This window comes from Chiloscyllium punctatum, chromosome 27 (genome assembly GCF_047496795.1).
Source record: "Chiloscyllium punctatum isolate Juve2018m chromosome 27, sChiPun1.3, whole genome shotgun sequence".
NCBI lineage: Eukaryota > Metazoa > Chordata > Chondrichthyes > Orectolobiformes > Hemiscylliidae > Chiloscyllium > Chiloscyllium punctatum.
The window spans coordinates 36,277,604-36,293,743 of record NC_092765.1 but is presented as its reverse complement, the minus strand read 5'-3'; the positions used below and the strand labels follow the sequence as shown (position 1 = coordinate 36,293,743).

The 16,140-nt window shown below is 42.3% G+C and overlaps 1 protein-coding gene across 1 annotated transcript in view; it reads left to right on the top strand.

Moving 5' to 3' along the window:
* LOC140453264 (CUB and sushi domain-containing protein 2-like) overlaps nucleotides 1-16,140 on the top strand; it is a 745,905-nt gene that overhangs the window by 614,983 nt on the left and 114,782 nt on the right. The gene's annotated exons all lie outside the window — the stretch shown is intronic.

Sequence of the window (16,140 nt, the reverse complement as noted above, 5' to 3'; positions counted from 1 at the left end):
TAGTAGGGAAGCTGATATTGCTCTCTATCCCAAGGGAAGGATTATAGAGAGATTTAATGTAGGCATTTAAAAATTGTCAAGAATTTTGATAGATTTTTTGAAGGGAGAATTTGGCAGAAGGACCAAAAACAGGATGATGAGGATTTAAAGTAATTGGCACAAAAACCTAAGGAGATGATTTTATTTTATATCAGCAAGTCATTCTTACATGAAATATACTGCCAAAATAGTCATTGAATTAGATTCTATGGTTAACTGAAAAAGGGAATTAGATAAGTCTTGAGAAATTAAAAAAAATTCCAGCAGAGTAAGAGTAACAACAGAAATCAGGAAGAGTATCTCAAGAGGAGAGAGGCTAAGGCTGGAATAAGTCGAGAGTGCAGTGTTGGAAAAGCACAGCAGGTCAGGCAGCATCCAAGGAACAGGAGAATTGACATTTCGGCCATAAGCCCTTCATCTTGAATCTTGGCTCTGATCTCCAGCATCTGCAGTCCTCACTTTCTCCTATGGCTGGAATAAAGAAGGCTAAGAAAAAACATGAGGACAGGATGTCAGTCTGTGCTGAAACAAATTGCAAAATGTTCTTCAAAATATATTAAAGATAAAAGATTAGTGAAGGACAGAGTGAGACCCATAAGGAGCAATCAGGGTAAGCTGTTCACTGAGGCAAAAGACATGACAGAGGTCCTTATGCTTGTTTAGTAAATAAAATCTATGCAAAATAATATTTTGCTTCTGCCTTTAGCAAAGTAGAAAATAGTGACAATGGTCTTGTTGAAAATGTGGCTGTTGAGCAACCGAGCAAGAGAGTGAGATGGATAAGGAAGAGGAGCTAGAAAGGCTGGCAGCACTCAGAAAGAGGAATCACAGACCTGGTTGGGATGTATCCCAGATTGCTTAGCAACTTAAAGGAATAAATTGTGTCGCCATTTTCCAGGTCTTTCTGAACACAGGATTAGTTCCGCGGGACTGTGGGATTGCAAATGTTGACACCATTGTTTAAGAAAGGGATAAAGGATAACATGCGAAACTGCAGACCCGTCAGTTTGACATCAATAGTGGGAAAACTGATGGAGACCATAATACAGGATGAGATCAGTGCACACTTAAAGAAAAAAAAAAGTTAACACGAGGCAGTCAACATGGATTTGTCAAGGGCAGATCATGTGTTACACATTTAACTGAGTTATTTGAGGCAACCCAGGCACTGGATGAGGATAGTGTTGCATATTTGGACTTTCAGAAAGCAGTTGACATGATGCCAGATGGCAGGTTGGTTAACAAATTAGAAATGTTTGGGGTTAATGGGTCCTTGACATGTTTTAGAATTTGGCTATAAAGATAAGAGACAGAGCAAAGGTACAGATGGGCATTTCTCAAATTTGAGACAAGTTAAAGGTGTTGTTCCCCACTGATCTGCATTCGGACCCTTGCTTTTTCTGATTTCTACAAATGATTTGGAGCTGGGTGTTGAGAGCAAAATCTCTAAATTTGCAGGTGATACTAATCTTGGGAGAATAGTGAATTGTGAGGATGACACTGAGCAACTTCAGAGGTACATCGATAATTTTGCAACTGGGCAGACCCTATCTGGCAGATGAATATCAATGCAGAGAAATCTGAGATAATACGCTTGGAGGAAGAAATACCGAGAGACAATCCATGCTCAATGGTACTACTTTGTGGGGAATAGAGGAGTAGAGGGCCCTTGTGATTCAAGTGGACAATTCTTCAAAGGTAGCCAGGCAACTTGAAACTTTTGCAAATAAGGTTTATAGGATCGTTGGTTTTATAAATCGAGACATAAACTATAAAAGGAAGGAAGTGATACTATATCTCCACGAATAATTTATCAGACCAAATTTGGAGTATTGTGTTTAGTTCTGGGCATCTTACTTGAGGAAGGATGTCAGTAACTGGGGTCCCAGTTTCAAGGTTGTCAGCAAGAGAGTTAGGAGTGAGATGAGGAAAACTTGTTTAGTCAGAGAGTTATGATTTGGAATATGCTGCCTGGGAGAGGTGGATTCCCAATGAGGTTTCAGAGAGAAGTGGGTAAATATTTTAAAGTGATGAATTTTGAGGGCAACTGAGATAAGGTTGGAGAATGGGGCTAGATGGATGGCTCTTTCAGGAGCCAGTACAGACATGATGGGTCAAATGGCCTCCTTTTATTCTGTAAAATTCTAAGACTCAGTCCATCAAATAGCAAGTGATGGCATGGACTGCAGTTTACTGTGGTCTTTGCCAGCACAGGACTCTCCCAGATTGTCAGGGACCCTTGATGCCCCGTTTTATCTTGCACTACTGCAATAGCCCATTCTCACCCATCCACTCCCATATTGAATCCCACTGCAGTCAACTTTGACTCAGTCTTTCCTCTTCACTCTCCATGAGGAGGCTCTGGTGATGGTGATTTCTGTTACCATCACTTCCCCGTCCCCCTCCCCACCCTTGTAGTCTTTCTCTGCCCTCAAACACTGTACTGTATCCCTCCCTTATGCTTTGACTTTATCCCATCATTGTCCTTACCTTGAGCTCTACGCATGCATCTGCATTCACCCCTCCCCCCTGTTAACTGCCGCACCCACTTTGACAATGAAAAATAAAATAGATTATGAGATTAAACTAGTTTAGAAGATAGAGATAGATTGCAAAAGTTTCTATAAATTCAGAAAATGAAAAAGAGTGGCTAAGGTAACCCTTTCGAGGATGAGAAGGGGGATTTAGTAAAGGGATATGAGGAAATGGCCGAGACATCGAATAGATATTTTGTGTCGCTCTTCACAGTGGAGGATATAAATAACGTGCTTAAAAATGTGTTGCTGGAAAAGCGCAGCAGGTCAGGCAGCATCAAAGGAACAGGAGAATTGGCGTTTTGGGCATAAGTCCTTCTTCAGATTCCTGATTCCCGAAATGTCGATTCTTCTGTTCCTTTTATGCTGCCTGACCTGCTGCGCTATTCCAGCAACACATTTTTAAGCTCTGATCTCCAGCATCTGCAGTCCTCACTTTCTCCTTCCCAATGTAAATAACGTGCCAGTAATTGACAAGGAGAGGAAGGTAGGTGAGGCCCTGGAAACAATCATTTTCACAAAAGAGGCAGTGTTGGGCAAGCTAATGGAGCTAGACAAGACTCCTGGCCCTGATGGAATGCATCCCAGGGTGCTAAAAGAGTTGGCAGGAGAAATAGCAAATACACTTGTGATAATTTTCCAAAATTCACTGGACTCTGGGGCAGATTGGAAAATAGTAAATGTGATGCCACTGTTTAAAAAAGGAGGTAAACAAAAGATGGGGAATTATTGACTGGTTAGCTTAAGTTCTGTAGTGGGGAAAATGCTTGCATCTATTGTCAAGAAAGAAATAATAAGGCATCTAGATAGAAATTGTCCCATTGGGCAGACACAGCCTGGGTCCACGAAAGGTGGGTCATGCTTTACTAATCCTTTTGAATTCTATGAGGGCATTACAAACACGGTGGACAATGGGGGCCCAGTCGATGTGGTGTGTTTAAATTTCTAAAAGGCATTCGACAATGCAATGTATTAGCATGCATAGAGAATTGGTTCACTAACAGGAAGCAAAGGGTTGGAATAAATGAGTGATTTTCTGGTTGGCGATCAGTGACTAGTGGTGTGTCTCAGGGATCAGTGTTGGGACCGCAATTATTCACAATTAACATAGGTCATTTGGAGTTGGTGATCACGTGTAGTGTGCCAAGGTTTGAGGATGACACAGAGATTGAGTGGTGGAGCAAAGTGTGCAGAGGACTGAAACTTTGCAGAGGGACATAGATAGTTTAAGTGAGTGGACAAAGGTCTGGCAGTTGGAGTACAATGTTAATAAATGTAAAGTCATCCATTGTGGTAGGAATAACAGTAAGAAGGACTATTATTTGAATGGTAAAAGAATTGCAGCATGCTGCTGTGCAGAGGGACCTGGGTGTCCTTGTGGATGAACCACAGAAGATTGGTCTGCAGGTGCAACAGGTAATTGAAAAGACAAATGGAAGTTTGTCATTGCTAAAGGGATTGAGTTTAATAGCAGTGAGGTTATGTTACAGCTGTGTTGGGTGTTGGTGAGGCCACACCTGGGGTATTGTGTGCAGTTTTGATCTCCTTACTTGAGAAAGGACATACTGGCATGAGAGGGGTGCAGAGGAGGTTCACTGGATTGATTTCAGAGTTGAGGAGGTTGGCTTATGAAGGGAGGCTGAGTAGACTGGGATTATGCTCATTGAAATTTAAAAGATTGAGGGAGGAATCTTATGGAACATATAAAATTATGATGGGAATTGATAGGATAGAAGTAGAAAGGGTGTTTCCACTGGCAGGTGAAGCTAGGACAAGAGGACACAGTCTCAAAATTAGGGGGGGAAAATGTAGGACTGAATTGAGAAGGAACTTCTTCACCCAGAGAGTTGTGAATCTGTGGAATTCCCTGCCCAGTGAAGTCGTTGAAGCTTCCTCATTGAATGTTTTTAAAGTTAAGATAGATAACTTGTTGAACAGCAAAGAAATTAAGGGTTACGGTGAGAGGGCAAGTATGTGGAGCTGAAGCTGCAAGAGGATCAGCCATGATGGTGGAGTAGGCTCAAAGATGGCCTACTCCTGCTCCTAACTCATGTATTCTTATGTAACATCCTGCATGATTCAGCCACAATTCTTGCTATAGATCCTGTTGTTCAAGCCTCCAAAAGACTCTGCCCATTGTGTTCATTCCAAGTTGTTTCTGTGAGACCCTTCCCTGACTCCTCCTTGTAGACCTCCTACGAAATCGAACTATGAAAGGAAAAGAAAACCACAATTGCCATTTTTCTATAAATGGCAAGCTTTTAACTTTTTGTGTAACATTTTGAATTGTACAGTTAATTTTAAAGAATAGCAGACTACTTGAAGTTCCATACTTGGCAACAAACAAAACTGTTCATTTGCAGTATAACAACTGACAATATCTAATGTTTAATTTATATTAACAATCATACTGAAAAAATACCATTGACCTGTGGCCATTGTACCATTGCCTTGAACAGTTTTTTTCACAGTAGCTACATTTTTATGACTCAATTAGTTTCATAAACCTCGACTTTGATTAGAGATTACAGCTAAAATGGTTGAATTGACTTTGCAACTATATCAGAGAGCCTTAGAAATGTTATTGTACATTTAAACAATGACTGCATACTGTTGTTACACTTGAAGTAGTGTAACCAAAGAGAAAGAAGAGATAAGTATATTAAATATCTGCAAAAAAAAGATCTATACAGCATCCTCCAATGTATATCCTCAGTAAACTAAAGCAGGTATTGCTGGAAAGCTCAGCAGGTCTGACAGTATATCCAGAAAGAAATCAGAGTTAACATTTCAGGTCAAGTGACCCTTCCACAGAACTATGTCCTCAGTATATTTCCAAGTAATTTACGGTAATTGGAACTCTTTTGAAACGTAATCACTGGTGTCTGTAGAGCAAGTTCTCATAAATTGCAACGTCAAAATGGCCAAATAATGTTTTAGCAATGTTGATTAATGGGTAAGTATTTCGCAGATAAGCCACTTGCTCTTCTTCAAGACAGCACTTTGGTATGTTTTATGTCTACCTGGATGAGAATGCAGAGCATTGGTTTAAATGTTCTTTCCAAAAGACAGTGCTGGACACTTTGAGTAATGCACTAAAGTGTCAGGTTTGTTTATAACGAAGTCCTGTGGTGCGATCCAGAAACTTTCTCACTCAGATACCGGAGTGCAACCAGCTAAACCACGACCTCCACTAAGGTTATCACAATCCTTTCAATGTATTTATAATTAATGGAATCTTTTTTGAAGTGTAATCACTGTTATGTATATGATTACAGCAGGTTATGTAGATATGATCAGGTCCAAAACAACACGTTTTTCTTTGCTCATGCATGGCATGTGTGTATTGCTGCATAGGGTAGCTCATCTCCAATTACCCAGCAGGAAGTTAAGATTTATTTCTGAGAGTCACCAATTTATGAATCAACCATATTTCAGTCTGGTGTTACGTTTCGGCCAGACCAGGCAAGGATGGCAGCTTTTCTTCCCTGAAGAACATCAGTAAAGAAGCAAAAAAGAACTGTGGATACTGTAAATCAAAAACAAAACAGAAGTTGCTGGAAAAGCTCAGCAGGTCTTGCAGCATCTGTGGAGAGAAATCGGAGTTAATGTTTCAGGTCGAGTTCTGAGGAAGTGTCACTCAACCTGCAAGATGAGCAATCAAGATGTGCTTTTTCTGGCCATCAACAGGGACATCTTTGCTATTATACTAGTGCTCTAATTTCATTTAAATTCACCACCTACCATGGTGGTATCCAAACCCCTGTCCCTGAAAGATTGACCTGTGTTATTTGATTACTAATCAGTGAAATTGCCATTACACCACCACTTTCATCTGAATGAAAAATAGAAGATTTGTTTTATGATATTACCTGAGACAGGCAAGCACCATTGACCCTTTCTTTAAATGTTGATAAATAGTATTTTGCAATGACCTGAACAAGCTGAAGGAATCTGGATTTCATGTCTCATCCACAAGACTGTATTTGTGATGGTACAAGACTGTATTTGTGATGGTACAATACGTTCCCAGTATAACACTGAAATAGCATGATGTTGACAATCTGTTATTGAATTTTGCAACAAATTGTTGGTGCAACAGTGCGACTGAGTCCTGCTGATTGTTCATCCTGTTAGAATGAGCCAGTATTATCTTGTGGATGGGATACTGTCAAAAATAATAGGCTACCACCTTAATTTGTGTGATGTTCCACAACATGCATTGGAGTGGGATAGTGTGTATATAAAAGATCAGCATTTGTACTTTACCACACCAAACTTAGACAAGCCTGCCTGTTATCTCCCTCCCATTACACCTGCATCCAGATAAGTAGGGGAAACAGGTCAAGCTTATTGTCTTGGTCAGTTAGCTCCGATGGTTAGAGCGTGATGCTAATAATGCCAAGGTCATTAATTCAATTTCCTTGCTGACCAATCCTGCAGGCTTCCAACCATGAAATTAAAGATGGTCAGGAAATAGGAGAATGTGGGTTGGTTGCAATTTATCAGAACTGGTTCGGGAGAGGGTTCAGGGTTATTGTGACTTGGGTTCATAATGTTTTAAAGCCCATTGTGATTTGGGCTTGCAATGGATTGAGAATTGTTGTGATTTGTGTCTGAAATAAATTGAGAGGTATTGTCAATCGCCAGTGAGGATTTGCTGTTGGAAAGCAGCTGAAAAAGAATTAAAAAGTGTACTTGGTGGTTCAGCATTAACAATTATTTATTCGTTTAGCAGTGAGAAATATGGTAACTTTTGAAGAGTATTCCACCAGCAAAATATTTTATTTCCATCAATACTTTTAGAATTAAAAGTGGTCTATTATTAGTAATATCTATTTTGATAATTGTTTAATGCTGTCAGCAGCCTTTGGGTTGACACTGCTGACGTTGTTCCATTCAGAAATGACACATTCATACATGTACACCATCTTATGTTCTGAAGAAGGGTTGTACTGGACTTGAAACATTAACCCTGATTCTGTCACCACTGATGTTGCCAAACTTGCTGAGCTTCTCTAGCATTTTCTGTTTTTAATTCAGATTTCTAGCATCTGGTGCATTTTGTTTTTATATGTATATTCTCTGTGCTGGACAAGAATTCTATTTATTCTGTGTTTAGCAGACAGCAGTTGACATTGGTAGAAAGAGGGATGGAATCCTGTGGAGTGAATAAAAGGAGTTAGGAAAGAGACTGAAAAGTAAGACCTCGAGGGTAGTAATTTCTTGGTTACTACCACTGCCATGTGCTAGTGAGGAAAGGAAAAGAACAATGGGACAGATGAATGCATGGCTAAGGAACTGGTGCAGGGGGCAGGGTTTCAGGATCATTGGGATCTCCTGTCAGGCAGGGGTGACCTGTACACCGGAAAGGGACCCAATATCCTCTCAGAGAGGTTTGCGAGTTCTATTGGGTGGGCTTAAGCTAGATTGGTAAGGGGCTGGGAACCAGAGCAGTAGGTCAGCATGTGTAGGGATTGAGGGGGAAGTAGATGTTCGGATGAATAAGTCAGAAAGGAAGGATAGGCAGAGTCAGGTAAATGAATATGATAGTACTAATGGGCTGAAATGTGTTTACTTCAAGACAAGGAGTATTATAGGTATGATGCTGTGGCAGTTACAGAGACTTGGTTGAAAGAGGGACAGGACTGGCTGCTCAATGTTCCAGGATTTTGGCATTTTAGATGAGCTAGAGAGGAAACTAAAATAAATGAAGGAGTTGCATAATTAATCAGAGAGAATGTCACATCTGTACTCAGAGAGGGCATACTGGAGGGCTCATCCACTGAGGCAATATGGGTACAGCTCAAAAATAAGATGGGTCAACTCACTTGGATAGGATTATACTCTTGGCCCCCCTCCCGCAGCCACTGGGACAGTGAGGAACAAATATGTGGGCAGATTATGAAAAGATGCAATAACAGAAGGGTTGTCATAGTCAGTGACTTTAACTTCCCCAATAATGACTTGAACTCCCTTACAGCAAGAGGCTTAGACAGAGCAGAATTTGTTAAGTGCATCCAACAGGGTTTCTTGAAGCAGTATATGAATAGTCTAACTAGAGGGGGGGCCATACTCGACCTTGGATTAGCTAATGAGCCTGGCCTGGAGACTGACCTTTCAGTGGGAAAGCATTTTGGAAACAGTGATTATAACTCCGTAAGTTTTAAGATTGCTGTGAAAAAAGATGTCAGGACCTTGCGAGAAGGTATTAAATTGGGGAAGGGCAAAATAGATCAGTAATAGGCAGGAGCTAGTGAGTGTTAATTGGGAAAAACTGTTATCCGGCAAGTCCACATTTGACATGTGAGAGTTGTTGAAAGACTTGTTGACCAGAGTTCAGGACCGACATGTTGCAGTAAGGAACAAGGAGAAGGATGCAAGGTAAGGGACCCTTAGATAGCAAGGAAGGTTGCGAGTTTAATCAAAAGGAAAAAAAGAAGCATATGTAAGGTTTAGATAGCTAAAGTTGGACAGGGCCTATGAGCAAGATAAAGAGAGCAGGAAAAGAACTCAAGCAGGGAATTAGGAGAGCAAGAAGGGACCATGAAATGATGTTGGCAAGTAGGGTTAGAAAGAATCCTAAGGCATTCTATACATACATTAAAAAATAAGATAACTAAGGAGAAGGTAGGACAACTCAAGGATAAAGGAGGGAACTTGTGCTTCGAGGCAAAGGATGTGGGTGAGATCCTAAATGACCACTTAGTGCTGGTATTCTCACCCAAGAGAAGGATATGGAGGATTGTGAGATTTGTTTGGAGCATGCTAATATGCTAGGGAACTTTGAGATCAAGAAAGAAGTGGTTTTGGGTCTCTTGAAGAGCATTAGGGTAGATAAGTCCTCAGGGTCTGATGGGGTTTATCCCAGGTTGTTGAGAGAGGCAAGAGAAGAGGGGCCTTGATCAAGTTCTTTCTATCCTGGTTAGCTACTGGAGAGGTCCCAGAGAACTGTCGAGTCGGTAATCTTGTTCCTCTGCTCAAGATGGGAAACAGGAATAATCCAGGAAACTCTAAACTGATGAGTCTCACATCGGTGGTTGGGAAGCTTTTGGAGAGAATTCTTAGGGATAGGATTTATGAACATTTGGAAAAGCCTCGCCTAATCAGGGACAGTCAGCATGACTTTGTGTGGGGTGGGTCATGTCTTTCTAACTTAATTGAATTTTTCAAGGAGGTGACAAAGTGGTCGATGGAGATAGAGCAGTGGATGTTGTCAACGTGGATTTTAGTAAGGCTTTTGACAAGGTCCGTCAGGGGAGACTTGTCCGGAAGATGAAGATGCATGGGATCCGTGGTAACCTGCCCATGTGGATTCAGAATTGGCTTGCCCATAGAAGGCAGAGGGTTGTGGTGGAAGGGTGTTTTTCAGGCTGGAGGTCCATGATGAGTGGTGTTCCGCAGGGATCCGTACTGGGACCTTTGCTGTTTGTCAAAACATGTAAAGGACTTGGATGAAAATGCAGATGGCTGGCTTACTAAGTTTGCAGACAAAACAAAGATCAGGAGAGTTGTGAATAATGGAAAAAGTTGTTAAAGGACACACCGGGATATAGATCAGTTGCAAGTATGGGTGGAGAAATGGTGGATGGAGTTTAATCCGGGTAAGCGTGAGGTGCTACAGTTTGGGAGGTCAACTATTAAGGAAAGTACACAGTTGATGGCTGGACCCTGAACATCATAGATGTATATAGAGATCTTGGGGTTCAAGTCCACAGCTCACAGAAAGTGGTCACTCAAGTAAATGGCGTGGTGAAGAAGGCAATGGCATACTTACCTTTATTGGTCAGGCAATTGAGTACCAGAGTCAGGATGTCATACTGCAGGTTTATAAGACTTTGATGAGACCACATTTTGAGTAGTACATTCAATTCTGGCCATCACATTACAGGAAGGATGTGGAGGCTTTGGAGAGGGTGCAGAAGAGGTTTCCAGGATGCTGCCTGGATTAGAGGGTATGAGCAATAAGGAGAAGCTAGAAAAACTCTGGTTGTTTTCACGAGAGTGGTGGAGGCTGAGGGGAGACTCGATAAAAGTTTCCAGAATTATGAGATGCATAGATAGGGTTGACGGTCAGAATATTTTTTTCCAGATTTGAAATGTCTAATACGGGGGAATGCATTTATATTGGGAAGGGGAAAATTCAAAGAAGATGTGAGGGACAAGGTTTTATATAGAGGGCGGTAAGAGTGTGAAACGTGCTGCCAGGGTTGGTGGTTGAGGTAGATACGATAGGAGCGTTTAAGGGACTTTTACATTAGCACATGAATATGCAAGGAATGGAGGAATATGGACCAAGGGCAGGCAAAAGGGATTTGTTTAATTTGGCGTAATATTCGGCAAAATATTGTGGGCCAAAGGGCCATTTCCTGTGCTGTACAGTTTTATGTTCTATTATCCTCAAAGATGGCTGCTTGGAGTTTATATGGTTCATGGTAAGAGATCACCAGACAACAACAGATCAGCAAATAAGTTGTACTTGATATTTTGTACATACATTTACACACATCCATTTACAGACATGTACGTACATTTTAATCCAAACGTCTATACAAAAGAATTTGCACACATTATCATGTACATTTTGTGATATCCAAATTACACAAATGCACATAACAGTTCTCATCTATTTGCAGTTTGTTATTCTTGTCAGTCTTTGCAAATGCATTGCATACATAGTATTTGAATTGTGATGGTCTCTTCATGGTATTTGTTCAAATTGTTTTTGTCTGTTTATCTGAATTTTTTTTTTCCCCGGGGCATATTGTTCACTTGTTATTTCTTTGTTAATTGGCCCCTGGTGTCTATAGACTGTGCAAGTGGTAAATTTATTTGTTTTTGATCAGCGAACATCAGATGAGAAATAATTTCTCCAGTTATGCGAATGTTCCTGCAGTTGCAACTGTCATTCACTTTCACTGTGTATGGTCAAGATGATAATTACCTGAGTAGGTACCAAGGTGATAAATGGGCTTACCTTTGTCAAAAACATTGAAAATCCTTTCCTGACTGCCTCTCCAGTGCTTAACTCTAGCCATGATTTGACAAAATGAAACTTCTGCCATTTCACCTTGAGTAGTCACTCACAACTGTTGCTACCTCTGGCTTCAATAATGACTTTGTTGGTGGCATAACTGGTGTGCAGCATGACATTAGTCTTTGTACTGGATTACTTTAGATACCTTCACTAGGTATGTTTCTCCACTCAAGGGGATTGCCTTGGTTGTGATGCATTTGTTCAATCTCTTTTATTCCTGTGGCAACTTTTACTGCCATTTAAGTCTCTCCATTTGATTTGAGATAACGTGGAAATGGTGTTTGGTGTTGAATTTCCCAATCATTTAGCTGAATTCTTCACTTGTGAACTTAGGGCCGTTGTCATTGGTCACCTTTATTGAACTGAGCTGTTAGGCATTAGACATAGTCATTGATGTTAGCAGGTTCACTTCTCGGTGGTCAGAATATAATATTATAGTGACAAGATAATCAGTTCCTGTAAGTGTGAAGGGTTTGTACTCCCAGTTTCTTGCATGGCCTCCTGGGATCTCATCTCTCAATAGTGGCTCTCTAGCTTGCTTAGTTTGGTACTTCTTACAAATATTGCACTGGGTGACTAGATCCTTGATTTCATGTTTAGCCCATCAAGCACACTTATTGTCTTCAATAGACGACTTATTTTCTTGGTGGCCTGCATAAATTTGTTTTAGCATCACTTCACTCAACTGCAGAGGGAAACAACTCCATCCTCTTTGTACTAGATGCCATCTTGCGTTGTCAATTAATCGCTGTATGTTTTATAGCGAACAGTAGGTATGCTTGATGCTTCAAACCAGGCTTTTGACACCATTTCTTAGAATACTTGGAGAGTTACATCTTGTTGGGTAGTGGACTTGATCTGGGAAAAGTGCTTGTTTGTTTCATTCCGTTACGTGTCTTCTGTATTCATGTGTTTCAAAACTGCTGCTTCAGGTTGGATATGGAAGATTCCACACTCAATTATAGAATCCTTTGTTGTCTTCATTGGGAGTGTTGCTCTCGATAGCATGCTGACCTTGATTGTTTGCCACATCAAGCTGGTATTTCTGTAAGGAGAAAGTGAGGACTGCAGATGCTGGAGATCGGAGCTGAAAAACGTGTTGCTGGAAAAGCGCAGCAGGTCAGGCAGCATCCAAGAAGCAGGAGAATCGGCATTTCAGGCATAAGCCCTTCTTCAGGAATGAGGAATGTGTGCCAAGCAGGCTAAGATAAAAGGTAGGGAGGAGGGAGTTGGGGGAGGGCCGTTGGGAATGCGATAGGTGGAAGGAGGTTAAGGTGAGGGTGATAGGCCGGAGAGGTTGGGAAGAAGATTGCAGGTCAAGAAGGTGGTGCTGAGTCCAAGGGTTGGGACTGAGATAAAGTGGGGGGAGGGGAAATGAGGAAGCTGGAGAAATCTGCATTCATCCCTTGCGGTTGGAGGGTTCCCAGGCGGAAAATGAGGCGCTCTTCCTCCAGGCGTCATGTTGCCATGGTCTGGCGATGGAGGAGGCCAAGGACCTGCATGTCCTTGGCAGAGTGGGAGGGGGAGTTAAAGTGTTCAGCCACGGGGTGGTTGGGTTGGTTGGTGCGGGTGTCCCAGAGATGTTCCCTGAAACGCACCGCAAGTAGGCGGCCTGTCTCCCCAAAGATGTGTGTGGAGGTGCAGGTGAATTTGTGATGGATATGGAAGGATCTCTTGGGGCCTTGGAGGGAAGTGAGGGGGGAAGTGTGGGCGCAAGTTTTGCATTTCTTGCGGTTGCAGGGGAAGGTGCCGGGAGTGGAGGTTGGGTTGGTGGGGGGTGTGGACCTGACGAGGGAATCGCGGAGGGAGTGGTCTTTCTGGAACACTGATAGGGGAGGGGAGAGAAATATATCCTTGGTGCTGGGATCTGTTTGGAGGTGGCGGAAATGACGAAGGATGATACAATGTATCTGGAGGTTGGTGGGGTGGTAGGTGAGGACCAGTGGGGTTCTGTCCTGGTGGCGATTGGAGGGATGGGGTTCAAGGGCGGAGAAGCGGGAAGTGGAGGAGCCACAGCTACCTAGATTACACCTCCACCCACCCTGCCCCTGTAAAAACGCCATCCCATATTCCCAATTCCTTCGCTTCCACCGCATCTGCTCCCAGGAGGACCTATTCCAATACCAAACAACCCATATGGCCTCCTTTTTCAAAGACCGCAATTTTCCCTCAGACGTGGTTGACGATGCTCTCTACCGCATCTCCTCCACTTCCCGATGCGGCCTCCTCTACATTGGGGAGACAGGCCGCCTACTTGCAGGTCCTTGGCTTCCTCCATCACCAGACCATGGCAACATGACGCCTGGAGGAAGAGCGCCTCATCTTTCGCCAAGGAACCCTCCAACCACACGGGATGAATGTAGATTTTTCCAGCTTTCTCATTTCCCCTCCCCCCACCTTATCTCAGTCCCAACCCTCAGACTCAGCACTTCCTTCTTGACCTGCAATCTTCTTCCTGACCTCTCCACCCCCACCCCCTCTCCAGCCTATCACCCTCACCTTAACCTCCTTCTACCTATCGCATTCCCAATGCCCCTCCCCCAACTCCCTCCTCCCTGCCTTTTATCTTCGCCTGCTTGGCACACCTTCCTCATTCCTGAAGAAGGGCTTATGCCCGAAACTCTTCAGGAAGGAGTTAAGAGTCTATGATCAATTTGCAATCCTCCATTATTCTCAGAGTTTAACTCTTTTGCTATAATTAAACTAAGCTGTAGTAGTTAGGAACAGAGATATTTTTTGGATTACTTGATATAATTTTTATTTTTACTAAATATCCTCTATATTTTCCTGTTTGTGAACTACACTAAACGCTGTATGCTGTCTGCAAATTTAAACAGGGCTTATGTGTAATCTTATCATGTGTTACTGTAGGAGGCACAGACTGTGCGTTGCACGTTATCATGCTCCAAGATTTTACAATAGAAAGATAGTCCTTGATGAAGGTGTGTCTCAGGATTATGTGAAAACGCTGACACAGTTGACTCCCTGTTGAAGTTGAAATATTACCTGGCATCTGGAACTCTGGAAAAATCCCTGACCCTGAGCTAAAATTGAAAACTTCAGAGCTCTGACTTCCCTTGATAGTTTGACAGGAAACGTTAACGGAATTACAAGCTACTCAAACTCCTGAGTAAAAGCCTCAGTCCTTAATTGACTTCCCAACCCCCTACCCCTTGACTCCCTGTCTGACCCAACACTTCCCCATGCTTTAGATGGGCTCCGTAGCCATATGCTTTAATATGTTTTGAGCATGGTTTAATATGCAGCATCAATGATTTGGTACATGCCATTACGTATCTCTAGGTGATGGCTGTCTACACATACATTCTTGAAAGCTGTCCCCTTTTCACTTGGTTCCATAGTTATTCATCCCTAGCTCTTCCTTAACATAAGGCTTTTTTCAGCATCTTCAGCAGGATTATTACACTGTTTCATTTACAAGTTACTGAATAAAGCTGCTCTTCTTTTAATGTGCTCCTTTCTGCTCTCATCTCTATATTTTTGTCTTCTGCTAATGTTAAGTAATATCATTAAGTTCATCATCATTACTTGTACATTCTGTTATATTACACATCTTAACTGGACCCACCTCGACAGCCTACAACTCCACCCTCCATTCTACTCTGAACCCTTACCGAAATACCTGATACCCTCCTGCCTCATCAATTTGGTATGTGTACCCACCACTAACCGGGAGAGTATATGCTGTCCAGCCACCCACCTGACACCCTACCCCCTCCCTTACCTTACACACTTGGCTCAGTCCTTGTCAAATTGGCACTAGGACCTTCAGACCATGATGTGGAGCAGCAACTGATGTAAAAGTGTTAGCGGCTTTCACACTGATCCACTCAACTGCTGCTTGCTGCAAGGACTCCTGCCCCAGAGGTTCATCTTCAAAGGGTAAATCCACAGCTTTTGTTTCTGTTGTGGGTCAGAAATAGGAGCTGCTCACAGGTCGGAATATTCAATATTTGGCTTAATTTGTCTGTGTCAGCAATATACCTGAATGACAAACGATGATGCTGTGCATTTTACTCAGGTTACTTGTAAAGGAAGAACTAGATCTGCATTGCCTGGCTCAAAAACAACTTGTAGCTGTGCTTTATAGGTAATAAGTTTGATCCAGCGAGATTCCAGTGACAACCAATAATCTCCATTCATAGCACCTTAAAAGTGGAGTCTCAGGTAGAGAGGATAGTGAAGAAGGTGTATAGTATGCTTTCCTTCATTGGTCAGAGCATTGAGTACAGGGATTGGGAGGTTATGTTGTGGCTGCACAGGACATTGGTTCAGCCATTTTTGAAATATTGTGTGCAATTCTGGTCTCCCTCCTCTAGGAAGAATGTTGTGAAACTTGAAAGGATTCAAAAAAGATTTACAAGGATGTTGCCAGGATTTGAGGCTGAATAAGCTGGGGCTCTTTTCCCTGGAGCATCGGAGGCTGAGGGGTGGCCTTCAAGAAGTTTATAAAATCATGAGGGAAATGGATAGGGTGAATACACAAGGTCTTTTCCCTGGCGTGGGGGA